This window comes from Callithrix jacchus, chromosome 10, assembly GCF_049354715.1.
Source record: "Callithrix jacchus isolate 240 chromosome 10, calJac240_pri, whole genome shotgun sequence".
Classification (NCBI taxonomy): Eukaryota; Metazoa; Chordata; class Mammalia; order Primates; family Cebidae; genus Callithrix; species Callithrix jacchus.
The window spans coordinates 9,755,338-9,780,339 of record NC_133511.1 but is presented as its reverse complement, the minus strand read 5'-3'; positions in this window follow the sequence as shown (position 1 = coordinate 9,780,339).

The window sequence follows — 25,002 nt, the reverse complement described above, 5'->3', positions numbered from 1 at the left end:
AGCCAAGAGTTTAGTAATACGTGTACAGTTTTGTGCATTTTTTCAAAAGATCACTTAAAGATGCATTCATGTATGAGTGATCGTTTTCTCCTCAAATTTGTGGTGAAATTCGAAATGGACCACCGCTCCGTCTTCCCTCTCCGCTGATGGTCTTGCTTCCTGCTTCACTGCGGCATTGAGGCAGATGTGAATGAAATACCAGAAGCTCCCACCGTCATATTTGCCTGCTTATGTTCCCATATATTCTGCCTTCCTCCGGGCTATTGGCTAATACTTTGTGTTCTTAGCTCCGCCACCTGGATACTAGAGCCATTTCCCTCTTGCCTACTCAAGAACATGTCTCCAGAAGTCATCCTTTGTTTCTCTTATAGCATCAACTTTCCCCTTTCCACTTGAGCGGAACCAACAGCATACAAGCATGCTGATATTTCTCCAATCTTTAAAACCCCCACAACTGCACCACTTTTCTGCCATTCTATACTCTTTTTTTTTTTTCCCCAGCAGCCAAAGTGGTTCTGTTAAAAACCGGGTCACGTCGCTTTATTCTTCTGTTAGCAATCTTCTGATGGCTTCCTATCTCAGTCGGCATAAAGGGCAAAGTCTTAACAATGGCCAGGAGGGCCCAACGTGATTTCCTCTCCCCCTCATTTGCTCTGCTTCAGCCAGACTGGACTCCTTGCTGCTTCTTGAACATGCCAGGGGTGTTCCCAACTCAGGGATTTTACGTTTTCTTTTACCAAGTCCAGCTCGGCCATTGAGACCCCCACCCAGGCAGAGCTGAAGAAATTGAGAAGCAGACACCCAGATAGAAAAGCAAAGTGAGTCTATCTGGGGGGCCAGCAGCCTTCCGAGCTGAGAGCCTCAGGGGCTGACAGCATTCCGGGCTGAGGGCCTTGAGCAGACTCTGACTCGTGTATTTATTCTCTCTGAACAGGAGATTATTATTAACAAACAGATGTTTGATATTTTCTCATAACACAAAAATATACCAAGTAGGCAGCTGGTGCCTGCTTACCCCTGATTACAGACAAACTAAAAAGTATTCTCCATGAGGAAGCCACAGGGGCAGAGTCAGATGTCCTGCGCTAGAAGAATTGTTTTAACTGGTGTATGATATTTATATATTGTCCTGTCACTCTAGAATACCCCAAGTAGGTTTCTACTTGGGGCGGGGAGACAGATTTTCCTTGCCATCGTTCTTCCCAGCAAACAATATATTCTATCATACACCCAGCATTTCTCAATATTCAACAACTTAACATTTCTCAATATGCTTTCTTCTGTCTGGAATGCTCTTTCCTCAGTTTTCCTACGCCCTCACCTTCCTGAAGAACTTTGCTTTAATATCACTTCCTCCTTCAGTACCTTGACCACATGATTAAAGTTGCATTTCCTATTTGTACTCCCTATCCCCTTTCCTTGCTTCAGTCCCCTCTTACCCCCTCTAAGATTTGTCACCTTCCAATATATTATATGTGTTATTCACTTATTTAATTATTTTCTGGTTTTCCTTCACTAGAATGTAAATTGCATGGAGGTGGGAATGTATACACGGTGCTCAGTAAAGGGCCTGGCTTCTCAGTTAATACTTGTCCTCTGAATGACAGAACATGGAAACCCCTAAGTTCAGGGACCTTTGTTGGCATGTTCATTGCTCTGTATCCAATGACTAGGATACTGTCTGGCTCACAATAATTTTCCTATAATGACTTGTTGGATGATCATGATGGAAACTGAAAACAAAGAGAAATTGTTCAGTATGATTTTCTGGCACTGAGCCAGTTATCTCCCACCAACACCTCTGAGTTGACAATCCAAGTTCTTTGCTTTTACCTATATTTGGCTCTGAAACTGTCCTAGATGAATTTATGGTCTTCACGTCCAGCTGAGTCCTCAAATATTTCCAAAAGATGGGGTGAGCCTGGGGCAGAAGGGGAGTGTGAGTCTAGAGTGGGGAAGGATTAGAGTTACAACTACAGGGCCAGGAATTCTGCCCTGAATTCTGACTGTTGGGTTATGAGTTTACTTATTCATTCAAGAAATATTCATAAAATTTCATCTATGTGCTGGACACTAGAGATACAATTCAACTATTTATCCTTTCATTCAACAATGCTGAATGTTCCCCCTGTTCATGCAACTCCAAGTTGTCCTCACATAGTGACTAAGTGTTCAGATGCAGGAGCAAATGCCTTGGCCCCAGAAAATGGTGAGGAAGTGAATTACAATCCCCTCCTGGAGGGAGGTGGCAATTGGGACAGGTTCATTCAATTGGAAATTGTGGTTCTGCTGGGTATCCTGCCTACTCCACAGGACACTATGAGCCCAAACGAATAAGTAAAGCCCCAAACTGTCCTGTGTTTTAAGCCTTCTTTGAATGGAGATGTCACTTGACAGTCCTTTGATAGTAAAATAACTAGATCTTGGATTCACCTGGCAGCCGTTTTTATTCCCAATTCTTTGTTGCCAGCATCTTATCTGACCTAAAAAAATGGAAGATTGCTTGACATTGTTCTACTTTAAGAATTTTTGTCCTTAGAATTTGTTTTGTTTCTGGTGGTGGGATTTATATTTTTGGCCAGAAACATATTATGAATAAGAACCTTTTGTTAAAAATCCAGTAGCTAGTACTGAAAAGAGTGCTTTGTACATGGATATTCAGCGATCTATTTATTTTATTGATTTATTTTATTGATTGTGTGTTTTTGTATACCAGGGAGAAAGTCTGTGTTTTCTTTCCTATAGATACCATCCCTGTCTTTTACTTATTTCAATTTTTCTCTGCTCACTAGAAGCCTATACAAAAAAATTGGCCAAAAAAAAAAAAAAATCACATAGTAGGATATAGACACAGATCCTTTCTCTTCAATGGTTTGAATGGGGAGTGGGCTGGAGATAAAGTTCGTTTGTTTTTTTCCCCCAAAAAAACCTGCTTATGAAAGGAAGACAAGAAGGTAGAATAGAGTTAAGGGGGACTTTAAAAATAGGATGTGAATGCATTTACCATGTGTATGGCCTAAGGCAAGTCAGTTCAGAGGAAGAGATTCAGAATACTAGAAGAAAAAGGAAATAAACAATGAACAAAAGCATGAATTCATGTGCAGAGGGAATAAGGGTGTTGGGGGCATGAGGGAGGAAGGAGGATTGAAGAGAAGGGGAAGGCTTAAAATATTCCCTGAAGCTAATAGATGGGGCTGGATGTAGGCACAGGGGAGCACCACTGAACTCCTGGCTGAGGTCCTCACACACTCAGTAGCACAGGGATAATATTACTTCAGAGGAAATGGAATTAGAAATGGTCCTTGTGAAGGCCTGGCCTGCTACCTGCTATAGGGGCACTCAGGGGCAGTAGCATTTGTTAGTTATTGAATTTATGAATCATTTTAGGGGAAATATATATATTTCTAGAGACAGGGTCTTGCTCTGTTGCCCAGGCTAGAGTACAGTGGCATGATCATGGCTCACTGCAGCCTTGAACTCCTAGTCTCAAGTGATCCTCCCACTTCAGCCTTCTCAGTAGCTGGGAATACAGGTGCATGCCACCACCCCCACTTAATTTAAAAAGTTTTTAGTAGAGACAGGGTCTTGCTATGTTGCCCAGTCTGGTCTCAAACTGTGGTCTCATGTGATCCTCTACCTTGGCCTTCTGAGTAGCTGGGAGAATTTTTTTTTTTTTTAATTTTCATTCTAAATAATTTCAGACCTAAAAGTTGCAAAACAGTGTAACAATTTCTGACCTGTCACCCACATTTACCAGATGTTAACATATCACAATGTTTGCTTTATCACTCATTTCATAATTCTCTTTCTATATATGTATGCAAATCATTTTTTCTGATATGTTTGAATGTTGCCATATAATGATCCTTCTAAATATTTCAGGGTGTATTTTCTAAAAACAAGAACATACTCTTACACAGTGAAATTGTCAAAGTCAGGAAACTAACATCAATCTAACACTATTTCCTAACCTACAGACCTTGTTCAAATTTACTTTGTTGAAATTTTTAAATGTGAATTTTTATACCTGCCATCTTTCAATAGACTGGAAGAGTTTTTTTTCTTTTTTCGAGATGGAGCTCACTCTTGTTGCCCAGGCTGGAGTGCAATGGTACCATCTCAGCTCACTGCAACTTCCACCTCTTGGGTTCAAGCAATTCTCCTGCCTCAGCCTCCTGAGTAGCTGGGATTACAGGCATGTGCCACCACGCCTGGCTAATTTTTATATTTTTAGTAGAGACGGGGTTTCTCCATGTTGGTCAGGCTGGTCTTGAACTCCTGACCTCAGGTGATCCACCTGCCTCGACCTCCCAAAGTGCTGAGATTACAGGCATGAGCCACTGTGCCTAGTTGAAGAGTTTTTTTTTTAAACTCAGACTATTGCACTGATATTCTTAGTAAATCAGTGCAAAGGTCATAAGAAAGCATAGCTTATTTATTTATTAATTATTATTTTTTGATAGAGATGGGGTTTCACCATATTGATCAGTCTGGTCTCTAACTCCTGACCTCATGATCCACCCACCTCGGCCTCCCAAAGTGCTGGGATTACAGGTGCAAGCTACCATACCCAGCCTAGCATAGCTTATTAAAAAATAAATAAATAAAATAAATGAAGCTTTTAACAGCTGTATGTTCAACTAAGGAAAATACATGGATTGATTTAAAATCATTTGCAGGGGTTATAGGAAAAGTCTATTTAAATAAGATTTTTAATGGGGTTTTTGGCAATGGCAAAAAGAAAAAGATGCCTAGGTAATTGTTTTTACTGTAATTTGTTAGCATTCAAGATTATTTTTAGAAAATTACTAATGGAGGTGTAGAAATAGTGATGATCACATTTCTCACTGCTCTTATAAAGTGGGAATTTTTATTTCTAGCATGCAAAATTATCATGATGTGTCCAAAGAGCTATTGACTGTCACAGTCAATAGCCAGGGTCTGAGGATTAAGGAAATCGCAGAAGGCTCTGTCTCTCTAAGCTCAGAGGATGATACAACTCCAGAGCAGCAGAAAGCAGAAAGGACGACATGCTGGATGGGCAGCTGTTTCAGATGAGAAACCACTGTGTGCTGCCCTCCTTTTGGACAGCCTCTCATAAACCCTTAGAGTCTTGAAAATGCTGCTCATTTAACTCCGTCCCAACGCAGTATATCGATTCTTTTTTCTTTTCTCATCTATTTATTTAAATTACAAAGCCAGTACTTAAACATTTATCACTCTATTGAGTCTTAGGAAATTGCTATTTTATAGGTTAAAATAGTTGAATAAGCAATGTAAACTAAAAATAAAATTCTAAGCCTCCCAACCATCTGAATGGACTCCTTCCTCTTGACCAAGAGCATTCCAAAGTTAGCTAGTTCAGGCTGTGATGAAAAGGGAGAGTCAGACGTGCCTCATTATACCCTGCTCCCTTTTGGAATTCAGAGCCAGCTCACCAGCATTAGCATCAACGCAGAGTTCTCTAGACTGATAGAACAGACTCTTTAAAGTCTGATAAGAAATATTTGCAATCTATTCTCTCTTAAGCCTGCTAACTGGAGGCTTTATCTACACGATAAAATCTTGGTCTCCTCCACCCCTTATCATCACCCAGACATTCCTTTCTGTTGATTCCAGGTCTTTAGAAAATAACCAGCTGCCAGTCAGAAAATCTTTGAATTTGTCTATGATCTGGATGTCCCCTTGCCCAGTTGTACTGTCTTTCTGAACCAAACCAATGTACATCTTACATGTATCGATTGATGTCTTATGTCTTCCTGAACAACGTCGGGCACGTGCCATCAGGACCTCCCAAGGCTGTGTCATGGCATGTCCTTAACCTTGGCAAGAGAAACTTCTAAACTGATTAAGACTTGTCTCAGATACCTTTTGTTTCACAGCAGTAATTCCACACAGTCCAATCAGATAAGAGGTACAGCCTAAAGTTCAGACAATAGAAAATACATGGAGCAAAATGTTCAATGGTGTCTTTATTTTCACTCAATTCCACTACCCTTCCCAGAGGTAACCTCTGTGAAATGTTTGAAGTGCATCCTTCCAGTATTTTTCTGAACATTTACACAATATACACATAAATTCAAAATGTGTAAATAAGTTAATTGTGTATCACTGTTTTTCAAATGGTACTATGAGTGTAAAATTTTTGTTACGTCAGAAAATTTGGTCTGCTTCCTTCTGGTAATAGGTTCATGACTTTCCATATGATAGTTTCATAGTTTAACCATTTGCTTATTAATTCCCTTATTATATTGCTCTATTTTTAAAGGCTTTAGACAATGCTATAATGAAGATTCTAATACATATTTATTTGTACATGGAGACAAAATTTCTATCAAACAGATTCCTAGAAATGGCATACCTGAGCCAGAGGTACGTGAATTTGAAATTTTAAGTACTATCAAATTTCCTTTCAAAAAGAATTTACCCATTTATTCATTAACAGTGCTTATTTTCCTGCATCTTTGCTTATTTTAGGTATTATAAACCTTTTAAACTCGTATTAACCTGGTCGGAGAAATATAATATCAAGACACTATTTCCCCCTTGATTATCAGTGAAGTCAGACAACTTTTGATGTTTTTCTTTTTTGTCCAGTTATGTCTCCTGTCAGTTATATTTTTATAACCTTTAATTTGTATATAATTTGTTTTACGTTTTGTACCAGTATTCCCTTTTAAATTAATTTATAGTATATATACTCATCAAGAAGTTTTAAATTTTTATTTAATTAAATCAATCTTTTCAATTTTGATTTCTGGAGTTTCATAATTTAAAAAGGGCTTTACATTCTTAAGATTACAAATGTTTTTTGTATTTTATTCTGATTTTTAAATTTGTTTTTTACTTTAGCTCTTTAGTACATCTGCCATTATTTTTTGTACATAATGTGAAGTAAAGGTCTGGTTTTATTTTTCTCAAGTTGATATTTGTGCTAATGCTTTTCATTAAGTAAGTACGTTTCATCCTAACTGATTATAAATGCCAACTTTATTAAGTAAGCCAAATTCTTATTTATGTATGAGTCTGTTTCTGGATTTTAAAATTATTTTATTTACATATGTCTATATCCATATCACACTAATGTAATTAATATAGTTTCAAAGTATTTTTATTTTATTTTACTTTTTTTGAGATAGCATCTTGCTTTGCTGCCAAGGCTGGAATGCAGTTGTGCAATCATGGCTCACTGCAGCCTTGACTTCCTGGGTTCAGGTGATCCTCCCACCTCAGCTTCCCAAGTAGCTGGGAGTAGGTATGTACCACCATGCCCAGCTAATCTTTTATATTTTTTTGTAGAGATGGGGTTTTGCCATGTTGTCCAGGCTGGTCTTGAACTCTTGGGCTAAAACAATCCTGCTGCCTTGGCCTCCCAAAATGCTGGGATTATGTATATAAGCCAACACAACTGGCCTCGCTGTGGGTTTAGTCTCTATTTCCTTGATGATTAGTGATGCTGAGCATGATCTCATATGCCTTTTGGCCATTTGTATGTCTTCTTTTGAGAAATGTCTACTCAGATTCTTGTGATTTTTTTTCCCCTTTCAGCTCTGTTGAACTTGATGCCCATTTTTAAAATCAGATTATTTGTTTTCTTGCTATTGAGTTATTTGAATTCTTTATGTATTTTAGATGTTCATCCTTTATCAAATGTTTGGTTTATTGAGTTTTGACCATTGGATTCACTCAATTTACCACCACCTCAAATACAATGTAGAATATTAACATGACTTTAGACAATTCTTTCATGCCCCAGGTTGAGCCTACAGTGAGCTGTGATTGTGCCACTGCATTCCAGCCTGGGCTGGGCAACAGAGCCAGACCCTGTCTCAAAAAAATAAAAAATACAATAAATTAAAATAAAATAAATTCTCCCATACCCCTTTTCAATTAATTCCTCCTCTTTCCAGAGGCAATCACTTTTTGATTTCCATCCTCATTAATTAATTTTTCCTGTTTTTGAATTTCACATAGTAAGTGGAACCACATAGTATATATTTGTTGTGTCTGGTTTTTTTCACTCAGCATGGTATCTGCAAGATTCATACATGTGGTATCAGCAGTTGTTCCTTTCTATTTCTGAGTAATATTCCATTGTATAAATACACCACAGTTTGTTTCTACATTTTCACATTGATTGACATTTGAGATTGTTTCTAGTATTTGCCTATTATAAATAATTTTTTTTAAAATTATACTTTAAGTTCTGGAGTACATGTACAGATCTTACATGATTATTGCATAGGTACACACCGGCCATGGTGGTTTGCTGCCTCCATCCCCCTGTCACTTACCTCAGGCATTTCTTCCAATGTTATCCCTCCTCAACCTCTCCACCCCCAGCTATCTCTCCCCTAGCCCCCCACCCACCAACAGACCCCAGTGTATGATGCACCCCTCTCTGTGTCCACGTATTCTCATTGTTCAACACCTGCCTATGAGTGAGAACATGTGGTGTTTGGTTTTCTGTTCTTGTGTTAGTTTGCTGAGAATGATGGTTTCCAGATTCATCCATGTCCCTACAAAGGACATAAAATCATCTTTTTTCTGGCTGCATAGTATTCCATGGTGTATATGTGCTACATTTTCTTTATCCAGTCTATCATTGATGGGCATTTGGGTTGGTTCCAGGTCTTTGTTATTGTAATCAGTGCCACAACAAACATACGTGTGCTTGTGTCTTTATAATAGAATGATTTATAATTTTTTGGGTATATACCCAGTAATGGGATTGCTGGGTCAAATGGTATTTCTATTTCTAGATCCTTGAGGAATCGCCAAATTGTCATCCACAATGGTTGAACTAATTTACATTCCCACCAACAGTGTAAAAATGTTCCTAATTCTCCACGTCTTCTCCAGCATCTGTTGTCTCCAGATTTTTTAATGATCACCAATCTAACTGGCATGAGATGGTATCTCAATGTGGTTTTGATTCACATTTCTCTAATGACCAGTGATGATGAGCATTTTTTCGTATGTTTGTTGATTGTATCAATGTCTTCTTTTGAAAAGTGTCTGTTTATATCCTTTGCCCACTTTTGGATGGGGTTGTTTTTTTCTTGTAAATCTGCTTTACTTCTTTGTACATTCTGGATATTAGCCCTTTGTCAGATGGGTAGCTTGCAAAAATGTTTTCCCATTCTGTTGGTTGCTGATTCACTCTAATGATTGTTTCTTTTGCTGTGCAGAAGCTCTTATATTTAATTAGATCCAATTTTTCTATTTTGGCTTTTGTTGTCAATGCTTTTGGTGTTTTAGTCATGAAGTCTTTGCCTATGCTTATGTCCTGAATGGTATTGCCTAGGTTTTCATCTATGGTTTTTATGGTGTTAGGTCTTATATTTAAATCTTTGATCCATCTGGAGTTAATTTTTGTGTAAGGTGAAAATAAGGGGTCCAATTTCAGCTTTCTGCACATGGCTAGCCAGTTTTCCCAATACCTTTTATTAAACAGGGAATCCTTTCCCCATTGTTTGTTTTTGCCAGGTTTGTCAAAGATCAGATGGTTGTAGATGTGTGGTGTTGCCTCCAAGGTCTCTGTCCTGTTCCATTTGCCTACATCTCTGTTTTGGTTCCAGTACCATGCTGTTTTGATTACAGTAGCCTTGTAGTATAGTTTAAAGTCAGGTAGTGTGATGCCTTCCGCTTTGTTCTTTTTGCCATAAATATTGTTTTTTTAAGTTTTTTTTTTTTTAATTGAGATAGAGTCTTACTCTGTCACTCAGGCTAGAGTGCAGTGGCATGATCTTGGCTCACTGCAATCTCCACCTCCCAGGTTCAAGTGATTCTCCTGCCTCAACCTCCAAGGTAGCTGGGACTACAAGTGAGCATCACCATGCCTGGCTAGTTTTTGTATTTTTAGTAGAGATGGGGTTTCACCATGTTGGCCATGCTGGTCTCAGACTTCTGACCTGAAGTGATCTGCCTGCTTTGGACTCCCAAAGTACTGGGATTACAGACATGAGCCATTGCACCTGGCCAGTTTTCATAAGTATTCTTAAGTAAGTTTTTCTTTTTCTGTGAATATGTTTTCACTTCTCTTTGGTAAATATGTAGGAGCGGAATTACAAGTTCATACATAAATATATGTTTACCTTTATAAATAACTGCCAAAGACTTTTCCAATGAGGTTATACCATGTTATATGCCTACCAACAGTGTCTGACAGTTCCAGCTTCTCCTCATCCTAGTCAGTATTTGGTTTAGTCAGCCGTTGATTAAGCCATACTAGTGTGAATGAAATACTGTATCATTTTAGTTTTAATTAGCATTTCCCAGATGTCATTAAACAACTTTTTGTGAGCTTATTGACCATTCATGTATCTTCTTTTTTTTTTAAATTTTTTATTTTTTGAGACAGAGTTTCGCTCTTGTTACCCAGGCTGGAGTGCAATGGCACATTCTCGGCTCACTGCAACCTCCACCTCCTAGGTTCAGGCAATTCTCCTGTCTCAGCCTCCTGAGTAGCTGGGATTACAGGCACAAGCCACCATGCCCAGCTAATTTTTTATATTTTTTAGTAGAGATGGGGTTTCACCATGTTAACCAGGATGGTCTCAATCTCTTGACCTCGTAATCCACCCGCCTCGGCCTCCCAAAGTGCTGGGATTACAGGTGTGAGCCACCGCACCCGGCCCATTTTTTTTTTTTTTTTTTGTTAATCAATGAGAGCTTCTTATGTTGCTCAGGTTGGCCTTGAACTCACAGCTTTGCCTCCTCAAGCGCCAGGACAACTGGTGGGAGCCTCCGTAGCTCCCTGTATCTTCTTTCATGAAGTGACTATTTAACTTTGTCTTGTTTCTAAAATTGGGCATCTTTCTATTATTAATTTTTAGGAGATATTTTAATGTTCTGAATGCAAATATATTGTTTATCATATATACACTGTGAATATATTTTTTTCTATATGTTTCCTTATATTGTAAATGGTGTCTTTTAAAAAGTAGAATTTAAAAATTTTGATGAAATCCAGTTTATTAATATTTTATTAATGCATTTTGTGTCCTTTTCAAAAAATGTTGGTGGACTCCTAAGGTCACAAAGATATTTTTCTATGTTTTCTTCTAGAAATTTTATAATCCTGGTTTTTATGATTAGGTTTATGATCCATTTAAATTAATTTTTGTATGTAGAGTAAAATGAGATAAAGGTTCATTTTTTTTCTACACAAATATTCTGTTCTAGAAGCATGTGTTAAAAAAAATTAAACATTGAAAACAAACAAAAAACCCAAATGACCCATTGAATTAACTTGGTGCCTGGTTCAAAATCAATTAAGCATATTTACTACTGAACTCTCTTTTCTGTTCTACTGATTTATTTATCTATCCGTATAAGTATACCAAACTCTGAATTACTGTAGCCTTTTTTTTTTTTAATGGAATCTTTCTATATTGCCTGGAGTGCAGTGGAGCTATCTGGGCTCACTGCAGTCTCTGCCTCCTGGGTTCAAGGGTTTCTCCTGCCTTAGCCTCCTGAGTAGTTGAGATTGCAGGTGCACACCATCATGTCCAGCTAAGTTTTTGTATTTTTAGTAGAGATGGGGTTTTACCATGTTGGCCCGACTGGTCTTGAACTCTTGACCTCAAGTGATCTGCATGCCTGGGCCTCCCAAAGTGCTGGGGTTACAGGCATGAGCCGCAGTGCCCAGCCTATGTAGCTTTTATAGTAAATCTTAAAATTAAGGCCGGGCGCGGTGGCTCAAGCCTGTAATCCCAGCACTTGGGAGGCCGAGGCGGGTGGATCACGAGGTCAAGAGATCGAGACCATCCTGGTCAGTATGGTGAAACCCCGTCTCTACTTAAAAAAAAAAAATACAAAAAATTAGCTGGGCATGGTGGCGTATGCCTGTAATCCCAGCTACTCGGTAGGCTGAGGCAGGAGAATTGCCTGAACCCAGGAGGCGGAGGTTGCAGTGAGCCGAGATAGCGCCATTGCACTCCAGCCTGGGTAACGAGCGAAAACTCTGTCTCAAAAAAAAAAAAAAAAAAAAAAAAAAATTAAGAGGTAATTGCTCCAAGTTGTTTCTGGTTCCTTTGCATTTCTATAAAAATTTTAGACTCATCTTGTCAATTTTTACAAAAAAATTTACTGTAATTTTAATAGGGGTTGTACTGAATTTGTGTATCAATTTAAAAATAATGGACATCTTAACACTGAGCTTTCAAAGAGTTGTCTATAAACGTTTATTGGTTCTTCATTAGCAATGTTTTTCAGCTTTCAGTTAGAAATCAGAGAGAGAGCCAGAGAAACAGAGAGGGAGAGAGGGGAGATGGAGATAGAGAGAAAGAGAGAGAGAGGGAGAGAGAGAGAGAAGGAGAGAGGGGAGATGGAGATAGAGAGAAAGAGAGAGAGAGGGAGAGAGAGAGAGAAGGAGAGAGGAGGTCTCACTGTGTTGGCTGACCTGAAACTCCTGTGCTCAAGCAGTCCTCTGCTTTAGCCTTCTAGGAGCTTGGGATTTCAGATGTGCACACAACTGCACCTGGATAAAATCTTTTATATTTTTTTACTGGATGCCTTTCTAGGGATTTGATATTTTTGATGGTATTTTTAAAAAGCTTTATTTTCTAGTTGTTTGCTGGTGGCAAATAGGACAATTATATTTTTTATATCCTCTAAGAATTCTAATTTCACTTATTCTAGTGTTTGTTTTGAGTAGATTCAATAAGATTTTAATAATCATACTGTCTGTAAATAATAGTTTTGCTTCTTCCTTTCCAATACTATGCATTTTATCTTATTTTCTTGCTTTATTATATTGGCTAGGACTTTCCTTTCTTGTATTTTTTATAGCTTTGTTTTTTATATTTTGTTTTATGCTTTGAGATTAATAACATTTGTGACTGGCATGTCATGTTATGTCTTCAAGTTAGCTTATATTTTTTCTTTTCTTTCTTTCTCTCTCTTTCTTTCTTTTCTTTATTTCTATTTCTTTCTGTTTTTCTCTCTCTCTTTCTCTATTTCTTTCTTTTTTTGTGACTGAGTCTTGCTCTGTCACCCAGGTTGGAGTGCAGAGGCATGATCTTGGCTTACTGCAACCTCTACCTCCCAGGTTCAAGCACTTCTCCTGCCTCAGCCTCCTGAGTAGCTGGGATTATAGGCACGTGCCACCACACTTGGCTAATTTTTGTACTTTTAGTAGAGATGGGGTTTCACTATGTTGGCCAGGCTGCTCATCCTGCCTTGACCTCCCAAAGTGCTGAGATTACAGGCATGAGCCACCACGCCTAGCCAGATTATATTTTATATTGTGGCAAATATATATAACAAAATGTATTAACAAAATGTTAATACATTTTGTTAAAATATATTAACAAAAAGTGTATAGTTTATTGGCATTAACTACGTTCACATTGCTGTGCAACTGTTACCACCATCCATCTTCAAAGTCTTTCCATCTTCCCCAGCTGAAACTCTGCACCCGTTAAACACTGACTGCTCATTCCACCCCTCATCCAGCCCAAGGCAACCACTATTCTACTTTCTGTCTCTATGAATTTGACTACTCTAGGTGCTCCAATAAGTAGAATTATACCATACTTGTCCTTTTGTGACTGGCTTCTTTCACTTAAGCATAATGCCTTTGAGGTTCACCCACGTTGTAGCATGTCTCAGAATTGTGTTCCAAAAGGCTGCACAACATTCTACTAAATGTATATAGTACATTTTGTTTATCCATTCACTTATTGATGGACACTTGTGTTGTTTCCATCTTTTAGTTATTGTGAATAATCCTACTATGAACAAATGGTGATCAAATACCTCTTTCCTTTGGGTATGTACACACGAAGTGGAATTGCTGGATTATGTAACTTTATATTTAATTTTTGGGAACTTCCATTCCATTTTTCACAGTGGCTGCACCATTTTACATTCCTTCCAGCAACATACAGCAATTTCTCCACATCCTTGCCAACACTTGTTAATTTTAATTTTGTTTCTATGCTAGCCATTCTAAGGGTATGATGTGGTATTCCACTGTGGTTTGATGTGCATTTCCCCAATGCATAGTGATGTTGAGCAGCTCTTCATGTGCTTATTTGGTCATTTGTATATCCTTCAGTAAATGTTTGTTCATGTCCTTGACCCATTTTTCAATCAGATTTTTGTTGTTGTTGTTCTTGAGTTACAGGATTTTAAATGTATCCTGGATATTAATCCTTTATCAGGTGTGGTTTTCTCTCATTCTGTGTGTTGCCTTTTCACTCTGGTGATAGTGTCCTTTGATGCACAAAAGTTTTTAATTATTATTATTATTTTTTGAGATGGAATTTTTCACTCTTGTCGCCCAGGTTGGAGGGCAATGGTGCAATCTTGCCTCATTGCAAACTCTGTCTCCCAGGGTAAGGTGCTGCCTTGAACTCTAGAGTAGCTGGGGCCTCAGGCATGCACCACCACACCTGGATAATTTTTGTATTTTTAGTAGCAACAGAGTTTTACCATGTTTCCCAGGCTGCTCTCAAACTTCTGGTCTCAAGCCTTCCAAAGTCTGTATACCTCAGCCTCCGAAAGTGCTGGGATTACGGGTGTGAGCCACCACTCCTGGCCAAAAGTTTTAAATTTTGATAAAGTCCAGTTATCTTTTTTTTTAAATTGCATTTTAGGTTTTGGGGTACATATGAAGAACATGCAAGATAGTTGCATAGGTACACACGTGGCAGTGTGATTTGCTGCCTTCCTCCCCTTCACCTATATCTGGCATTTCTCCCCATGGTATCTCTCCCCAGCTCCCCACCCAGTTATCTATTTTTCTTTTCTTTCTTTCTTTTTTTTTTTTTTTTTTTTTGGTACCATGTCCAACAAATTATTGCTAAATTTAATGTCATGAAGCTTCCCCCACTATGTTTTCTTTTTTTTTTTTTTGAGACGGAGTTTCACTCTTGTTACCCAGGCTGGAGTGCAATGGCGGGATCTCGGCTCACCGCAACCTCCGCCTCCTGGGTTCAAGCAATTCTCCTGTCTCAGCCTCCCGAGTAGCTGGGATTACAGGCACGCGCCACCATGCCCAGCTAATTTTTTGTATTTTTAGTAGAGACGGGGTTTCACCATGTTGACCAGATGGTCTTGATCTCTTGACCTCGTGATCCACCCGCCTCGGCCTCCCAAAGTGCTGGGATTACAGGCTTGAGCCACCGTGCCCGGCCCCCCCCTCCCATATTTTCTTATAAGAGTTTTATAGTTTGGATTATACCTCTTATCCATATTAAATGTGTTTGGCCTGTTCAGTGCATTTTGCCTTGGGTTCTACTTTGCTTCCTTACCAGTGTAGAAAGTCCCAGTGGGCACAGTACCGTATGGAATGTGGCAGATGGAAAAAGCAGGAGGCTAGCAGGCAGGTGGTGGCAAACTTTGGCCAGAGTGGAGGCGCTGAGAAAGTAAGGGGACAGAGGACAAGCTGAAGTCAGGAAGAATCACCACGATTTCTTGTTGAAAGCAAACACCCCCTTTCTCTAAAGTTCTACATTTTAACTACTGGCTTGGGACTTCCTGGTGAATTATGCCGTAGATTGTACTGTTTGGGGAGCAAGGGTTCTGTTGGCTGAGTCCACAGTTTTGTCCGTAATGGCTCAAGTGTCTCTTGAGCTTAACGTGGAGTTGCTACACTGTGAGGTGACATAGAGCAGCTCCATGAGTATCATGCTGTGAGAACAAAAAGATGACATTATTGACAGTGATAGGAAGATGGGAAAGCAGAATTGGTTTAAGGATATTTAAGATATTTAAAATGTTGGATAAATATCGAAGGCAAAATGTTCTTTTATGTAGGAAGTGAAATAAGCCCAAAGGGGTACAACCTCCAAACGTAAAATTTAATAAGAAAAGACGTCCTGGGTATAAGTTGAGCATTCCAATCACTTTGCAAATTAATAAACACATTCATTCTTTCAATCATCAATTAGTATCAATTATATGTCTATATTCTCTTAACAAATATTGATTACTTGTCTACTACAGCCTACTATGTCTACTAGATGAAAATCTACAAAACTATTCCCTTCCTTTCTCTCTGTTTCTGACTTCAGATCCCCACTCATGAGATAGACATTTGTGTCCTAGAGTTAGGAAGCTTTGGTAGGGTCCTTAAGACAATAATTTGGGATAGAATCTAAGACAGATACCCACTGAGAAAAGAAGGTAAAATCCAGAACTGTTCAGGCCAATACAAGTCACTCGTCAATTTATTATAAACAAGGGGCATTTTAAAAAGATGAATTTAATTTTAAAGCAAAAGCTACCTTCAGCATAACTAATCTTCCTCTCTTTTTCTCTGGGTATCTTTAGGAGACAGTATTTAAAAAAAATTTCGTATAAGATTGTTCAGCTTATCAGAACTAAAATTTTGATGTGGTAAATCAAAGAGACAAACTTTTTAATATTATTATACATTTCTCTTTTTTAAAAAATCTGTTTTTAAAGAATAATTTCAGGTTCCCAACAAAATTGAAAATGGAAAGTACAGAGAGTTCCCACATACTTCACACTCCACACATACAAAGCCTCCCCCAGTATCAGCATCCCCCACCAGAGTTACCTTTGTTACAACTAATGAGCCTAGATTGACACATATCATCACCCAGACACCAGAGTTACAGTCAGGGTTGCTCTTGGTATTGTACTTCCTGAGGTTTGGATAAATGTAAAATGACATGTATCCACTGTTTCAGTGCCATATAGAGTATTTCAGTCCCCTAAAAATCCTCTATGCTCCACCTATTCATCTGTCTCTCTCCATTAACCTCTGGCAAGCACCGATCTTTTTACAGTCTCCATAGTTTTGCCTTTTCCAGAATGTCATCTAGTTGGAATCACACAGTATATAGCTTTTTCAGATTGCCTTCTTTCTCTCAGCAACATGCATTTAAGTTTCTTCCATGTCTTTTCATTATATGATAGCTCAGTTCTTTTTAGTGCTGAATGGTATTTCATTGTACGGATGTACTATAATGAATTTATCCAGTTATCCACTGAAGGACATCTTGGTTGCTTTGAAGTTTTGGCAATTATAAATAAAGCTGATATATTTCTTTTTCTTTCTTTCTTTTTTTTTGAAACAGTCTCACTCTGTCACCCAGGCTGATATCCAGTGGCACGATCTTGGCTCACTGCAACCTTTGCCTCCCGGGTTCAAGTGATTCTTCTGCCTCAGCCTCCCGAGTAGCTGGGATTACAGGCACATGGCACCACACCAGCTAATTATTTATATTTTTGGTAGAGATGGGGTTTCACCATGTTGGCCAGGCTGGTCTCAAACCCCTGACCTCAAGTGATCTGCCTGCCTCAGACTCCCACAGTACTGGGATTACAGATGTGCCACCACACCTGACTGTTGTATTTCTTTTCTTTTTTTTTTAATTGCATTTAAGGTTTTGGGGTACATGTGAAGAACATGCAAGATAGTTGCATAGGTACACACGTGGCAGTATGATGTGCTGCCTTCCTCCCCATTACCTATATCTGGCATTTCTCCCCATGCTATCTCTCCCCAACTTCCCACCCCTGACTGTCCCTCCCCTATTTCCCCCCTACCAACCCCAGTGTGTGATGCTCCCCTCCCTGTGTCCATGTATTCTCATTGTTCAACACCCACCTATGAGTAAGAACATGTGGTGTTTGATTTTCTGTTCTTGTGTCAGTTTGCTGAGAATGATGGTTTGCAGGTTCATCCATGTCCCTACAAAGGACACAAACTCATCATTTTTGATGGCTGCATAGTATTCCCTGGTGTATATATGCCACATTTTCCCTGTCCAGTCTATTGTCGATGGGCATTTGGGTTGGTTCCAGGTCTTTGCTATTGTAAATGGTGCTGCAATGAACATTCATCTGCATGTGTCCTTATAGTAGAATGATTTATAATCCTTTGGATATATACCCAGTAATGGGATTGCTGGGTCAAATGGAATTTCTATGTCTAGGTCCTTGAGGAATGGCCACACTGTCTTCCACAATGGTCGAGCTAATTTACACTCCCACCAACAGTGTAAAAGTGTTCCTATTTCTCCACATCCTCTCCAGCATCTGTTGTCTCCAGATTTTTTAATGATCGCCATTCTAACTGGCGTGAGACGGTATCTCAATGTGGTTTTGATTTGCATTTCTCTAATGACCAGTGATGATGAGCATTTTTCCATATGTCTGACCTCATGTATGTCTTCTTTTTTGTTGTATTTCCTTAAGGTAACAAATGTTTGGAGATTATATATATATAAATTCAGATCCCTGGATATGGTCCTCTTCTATGTATACTAATACCATTGATGATTTTATCTAGTTTTCCAACTTGCATGCCGTCCATGTAGTGACTATTCTCAAAGTTATATCTCATCCCAAATCCCTCTTGTCTGAACTCTGTACTCGTGTATACAAAGGCCTACTTGGTTTATCTACTTGGATGTCCAATAGACATACTGAACTCAATAGATTGAAAACCGAACTATTGATCTTCCCATCCATCCCCTGCTTTCAGTCTGCTGTACTGTTCCGTAATGTTTTATGCTGCCAGATCTGTTGCTAGAAACATCCCAGAAGTAGGGGCAGGGGAATTCCTAAGAGAAAGTCTCTCCAACCATCTGGAGATGGAGCTGTGGTTGGTTTTCTAAAGAAAGAAGCACTGCCGGGCGCGGTGGCTCACGCCTGTAATCCCAGCACTTTGGGAGGCCAAGGCAGGTGGATCATGAGGTCAAGAGATCGAGACCATCCTGGTCAACATGGTGAAACCCCGTCTCTACTCAAAACACAAAAATTAGCCGGGCATGGTGGCGCGTGCCAGTAATCCCAGCTACTCAGGAGGCCGAGGCAGGAGAATTGCCTGAACCCAGGAGGCAGTGGAGGTTGCGGTGAGCCGAGATGGCGCCATTGCATTCCAGCCTGGGTAACAAGAGCGAAACTCCATCTCAAAAAAAAAAAAAAGAAAGAAGCACTGAGGGCCAGGTGACCGGTTCAAAGCATTTACTGAAACTTACACAGAGTGCTGCAGCAATCCTTGGTGTGGAGAGCGAGCGAAAGGGGTGTTCTACGTGGGTATGTTGCTATGAGGAACCCAGGGCATGGAGTTTCTATGAGGGTCTAAGGGATTTGACTTGGCTGGGGCCAGTTCCTTTCGGTGTTTTGGGTGACAGCCTAGATACCTTTATCAGTACCTGGGATGCTCAAGCCTTGGATTGGGCTCAAACCTGCTGGGAAAATCCTGCAGCTGGCTGGGTCACAGAATGGTCAAGACCCTCTGTGATCTTCAGTCAGGACACAGAAGGAAAGCAAGGGTGGAGGAATGGAGAGAGGAAGGGGTTGGAACTGTAACCTTTGCTGTGTCATTGATGTTGTTAACTCCATCTTTCTAGTGGCTCAGGCCCAAAACACTGGAATCCTTGAATGCCTTTCTTTCTTTCCTATCTCATCAAATCCATCAGAAAATCATGTAGCAGCTTCGCTGTGCTGTGTATCCATAATCAGATCTCCTTCCTGCCCCTGCCAGAGTTTCGCTCTTGTTACCCAGGCTGGAGTGCAATGGCGCGATCTCGGCTCTCTGCAACGTCCGCCTCCTGGGTTCAGGCAATTCTACCTCAGCCTCCTGAGTAGCTGGGATTACAGGCACATGCCACCATGCCCAGCTAATTTTTTTTTTTGTATTTTTAGTAGAGATGGGGTTCACCATGTTGAACAGGATGGTCTCGATCTCTTGACCTCGTGATCCACCTTCCTTGGCCTCCCAAAGTGCTGGGATTACAGGCTTGAGCCACCGCGCCCGACCAGCTATTGTCTGTTTTAAACCACTCTCATCTCTCACCTTTGGGAGCCTATCATAGCCTCTTAAATAGTCCCCCCTACCCTGATTGCTTATACTGCAGCCTTGAGTTTTCTTTTATTATCGTTTTACTTTGAAATAAATACAAAGTTCCAGAAAAAGTTGCAAGTTCAATACAAATACCTTATGTTTCCAGAACCGTTTGGGCATAAATTGCTGACGTGATTCTCATCACTCCTCTCCTCCTGAACGCTTTGGTGTGTATTTCCTCCCAACAAGGACACTGTCTTGTGTAACCACCATACAACGTTAAAATCAGGAAACTAACAGCGATGCACCACCATTACTGACTCCTCAGGCCACATTCAGGTTTCACCAGTGTGGTCCAATAATGCCTTTTATAACAAAAGGATCAACTCGCATCCCGTGTTGCACGCAGTTGTCACGTCCTTTTAGACCAATCTTTCCTTGACTCTGAAGACCTTGATGCTTCTGAATATCACAGACCAGTTATTTTGTGAAATGTTTTCCAATATGGGTCTGTCTTGTCTTTCCTCATAAGTAGATCTGGATTATGCTTCAGTGGCAGAAACATTACAGAAGTTGGCCATGGTTTTCTTGTTATATCCTGTAAGGTGGCACAAAACTTTGATTCGTTCTATTCCTGCTGAGGTGCAATTTGACGTCTTGGTTTTTGCCTGTTTTCTCCACTATAAAGTTACGATTTTCTTTTTTGTAATAATAAATGTTTTGCATGAAGGTACTTGGAAACCATGTAACTATTTCGTTCCTCATCATACTTTAATTAATCCTTGTATTTATTTAAATTTGTATGGACTCAAGGTTTATTTTATTCCACTTTTCACTTAATGTTATCTAATGTTACTTATTTTATTCTTACACTACTCATTGCTATCATGATGTCGATGCTTGAACGGCTTGAGGGAACCCTTTAAAGCTGGTGTCTGTGTCCTTTTGCCCTGTCCCTATCATTCTTTGGACACTTTCTGGCTTCTGGCTCTAGGCTCATCCTGTACTTTCCCTGTGTGAGTCTTGGAGTCAGGCATCTCTCCGAGGCATGCTGGTGTTTTTTTCCTTACAGCTCCTCCTCTACAGAGACATCATTTCTTTTGCTCAGGGTTCTGACTCCCTTCACCAGGTTGTTCCTGCCTAGGTTGCGTCCTTTCCCTGCTTGGGCTCTGGCATGCCATGCCAGGCTGACCCCACACAAGGATGCCATCTCAAGCTGCTCAGGCAGAGTCCTTTGAACCAAAGTCAGATCTTGTCACTTCTCTGGCTCAGAACCTCAGCATGATTCCCATTAATCCACACAACAAGCATACTGTGACTGGATCATACCCACTTTGCTTTTCCTGTCTCCTCCTCTACTCTCTCTCTTCTTGTCCACCCTAGCTCCCCTCCTGCTGGAGGACTTTTGCTTCTCCCTTTCTGAATGTTCTTTCTCCAAGAACTGCTTAGTCAGCTGCTCCATCTCCTTCAGGTCTTTGTTGAAATCTTACCTTTTCAGTGACGTCCTACCCTGACCCTCCAATATAATACTGCGAACTTCCATTAACTTGCTTTCTACAAAATGCATAAATGGCCCTTTTCGGCAGTGGGAGCTGATGCTCTCAGGACATGGGCCTAGAAGGAAGAGCAGAACCAAAGGAGATCTGAGCTTCTCTGTTCAAGAAAGAGAAGAGTTTAAAGTTTGCTTAGAGACCTCCTCAGGGAAGGGGTGAGGCCTCTGGGGGCAAGTAGCAGGATAAGATATGAACAAGATTCCAGAGGTGATCTGGGAACTTTTAAGAACTGCAGTGTCTGGCACTGCAGTTATTTGCTGGACATTGCAGCAATGCAGCTGTCTTATGTGGGTGAACTCAATGTTCGACTTGCAGATTCGGAATTTTGTAGGAACAGCTCACTGAGGTGAAAGGGGCCAGTGACAACATAGGTACCACCTCCTGGGGAGGACACTGGCTGTCTCACAGTATGTGGAATGGTAATGGGTCAGGCTGCTGAAACAAGTTGTTGAAGGGAAGATTGACTCCAGAAGGCTGGAGGCTTTAGGGACTCATAGGTATGGGTGATAACTACATAGGCAAGAGTCTACCTGAAGTCCGTCTGTCTGAGCTTGTCCAAATGAATATCTATTACATGCTTGGAGAGAGGTCACATTCAAATAGTTCCACCTGAACCTTCCAGATGTGGGAATAAAGAGGGTCCTGGACTGTGAGAGAGCATTCTTCTCAAACTGGGAGGATACGCAGTGTGCTGGGCAGGGTAGGGAACCGCAAGATCAAATGTGATGCACTTTCATATGCCTTTAAATATCATCGTGTCTAAAGCAGAGGTGCTGTGGAATAGACTGCAACTTCAGAGGAGTTCTGTACTGATGGTAACATTCTTTTTTTTTTTTTTGAGATGGAGTTTCGCTCTTGTTACCCAGGCTGGAGTGCAATGGCGCGATCTCGGCTCATTGCAACCTCCGCCTCCTGGGTTCAGGCAATTCTCCTGCCTCAGCCTCCTGAGTAGCTGGGATTACAGGCATGTGCTATAATCCCAGCTACAATTACATGGCTGTAATTACATGGATTACAGCCATGCCCAGCTAATTTTTTGTATTTTTAGTAGAGACGGGGTTTCACCATGTTGACCAGGATGGTATCGATCTCTTGACCTCGTGATCCACCTGCCTCAGCCTCCCAAAGTGCTGGGATTACAGGCATCAGCCATTGCGCCTGGCCTGGTAACCTTCTTTAGACTGTGCCCTCTGAGCCCTCATCACTCCCCTTGGCACTGGAGTTATTAGAGTGTTTGAGAATCATGAAGTAAGGTTAAAACATTGAAGCAAGTGTCCTTTCCCCATCACTCTTGACCTTGGGCAAGTCACCAAACTTACCAGTTTTTATGCTTTTAAAATAAGGATGTTAGGTTGATTTAGGAATGATCTCAGCTTTCCTTTCTCATTCCATCTCTCTCAACATCTCTTTTTCTGTGTCTGTTCTGTGCTCCTCTGCTTACCATTTGCCTTCATCTGCATTTTAATCTGCAAACTCCTCATATTTCTCATAACTTTGGCCTTTACCCAGTCCACTGTGATTGCCTCAACTTTCTGTATTTTATGATCGTTTTTAATTTTCAGTTTCTGCCTTTGCTGTCAATTGTTCCATCTGTCAGTTTCCCTTAAATGTCCTTTACTGGAGAAGAATCTGATTGGCTCAGCTTATCCTTTTGAAACAGTTTGCCCAGTTCATAGGTTGCTGGCCAGCCAAAAGATGAGGTACTCTAAGCTCAGGTACCCATATCGATTCTATCAGTTACAGTCAGGGAGAGATAGGCCCTATGTTAGTTATCATTGCTGCCGTCCCTTAGCAGCGCTGTGGGGAAGTCATATTTCCTTAGAAGGGAATGTAATTGGCATTAATAATATTTAAAAAAGTGAAGTTTAATCTAAAACCTCTGACGCATTAATTATATGCTAAATTAAGATATTGCATTCATAACTGGGTTCACTATTATTATAATTTTGAAACTTAGGACCTTATTTCCTGTATGTTAATGTGATTTTTAACATTCATCTATGGAAAGAAATTCTAGACAGTGAACACAACATTACCTTAAGGTTGTTGAATGATACAAGTTAATTTCCTATCCATTGCTTTTCATTCAGTTCAACAAATATATGATGAATGCTAATTCTGGACCAGGCATTGCTTTAAGGAATGGGGATATAGTAGGAGACAAATCCTTGCCCACGTGTAGCTCATGCTCTAGTAAAATCTAAACAAGTTCGTGCTTGCTTGTTCCTTGTTTTTAAAAATACTTTAAGCATAGAGAATTATGTAACCAAAACTCATGTGTCCTTACCCTGTTAGATTTCAACATTTTGCCACACTTGCTTCAAGTATTTATTTTTTTTTAAAGGAAAAACATTATATATAGTCTCAAAGCTTTCCATGTGTCTTCCAATCCCATTCCTTTTTCATTTCCCTTTCTCAGAGTGCTATGGTCTGAATAGTGTTCCCCGCCCCCCTGCAAATTCATAGGTGGAAGCCTAACCACCAATGTGACTATCTTTGGAGATGAGGCCTCCAAGGAGGAAATTCAGGTTAAATGAGGTCATAAGGATAGGACACTAATCTGAGAGGTCTGGTTACCCTGTAAGAAGAGGAGGAAACACCAGAGCTCTTTGCCATGTGAGAATACAGTGAGAAGGTGACCATTTGCAAGCCAAGGAGAGAGCCCTCGCCAGGAATTGTATCAGCAGAAACCTTGATCTTGAACTTTTCAGCCTCCAGAACTGTAAGAAAATAAATTTGTGCTGCTTAAACCACACAGTCTTTAATATTTTCTTATGGCAGCCTGAGCAAACTAAGGCGCAGAGGTCAGCCCTATTCTGGATTTGGAGTTTATCAACTCTAAGCAGGATTTATACTTTACTATATTTATGTAGAGCCGTGAACAAGGACTATGTAGGTGTTTTTTTTTTGTAGTTAAAACAACTTTTATAATTAGTATCATGTTCTACATACATTGCATATTCTAAAAAGGTGGTCTATTTTCATCTCGGCTCCTTTGAAAATTTCATGAAAATTATCAGTTTTCCCACAGAAAAATGTACAATATTTTGTATACAACTTCAGATAGTTCATAAACCATGGAGCTCTATCTGAACCTCAAATGAAGAACCTTTGCCCTGGTTATAATTTTTTTTAAAGAATATTCATTCCACCATATTGCAAAGTCCCTAGTTATCTAGAACTAGAGTCAATTACATCTTCTATTCCATGCTTACTGAGACTGAGGAATGGACTCACATTTTAGAAAGGTTATTAATTTATTTAACAGGGAGTCTCACTCTGTCTCCCAGGTTGCAGTGCAATGGAGAAATCTTGGCTCACTGCAACCTCAGCCTCCCAGGTTCAAGTGATTCTCCTGCCTCAGCCTCCCAAGTAGCTGGGATTACAGGTGCCCGCTACCACACCCAGCTCATTTTTGTATTTTAGTTGAGATGTGGTTTTACCATGTTGGCCAGGCTGCTCTCGAACTCCTGACCTCAGGTGATCTTCCCGCCTCAGCCTCCCAAAGTGCTGGGATTCCAGGTGTGTGCTAGCACACCCAGCTGAGAAAGGTTATTTAATAATAAAGATTGAGAATCAAAATGATTTTCTTTTGAGTTACTGGAAAATTAAATTATCCACATAACCAATTTTTAAAGTTTTCCAAATAATTGACATCCAGCAAAAGAGAATCAC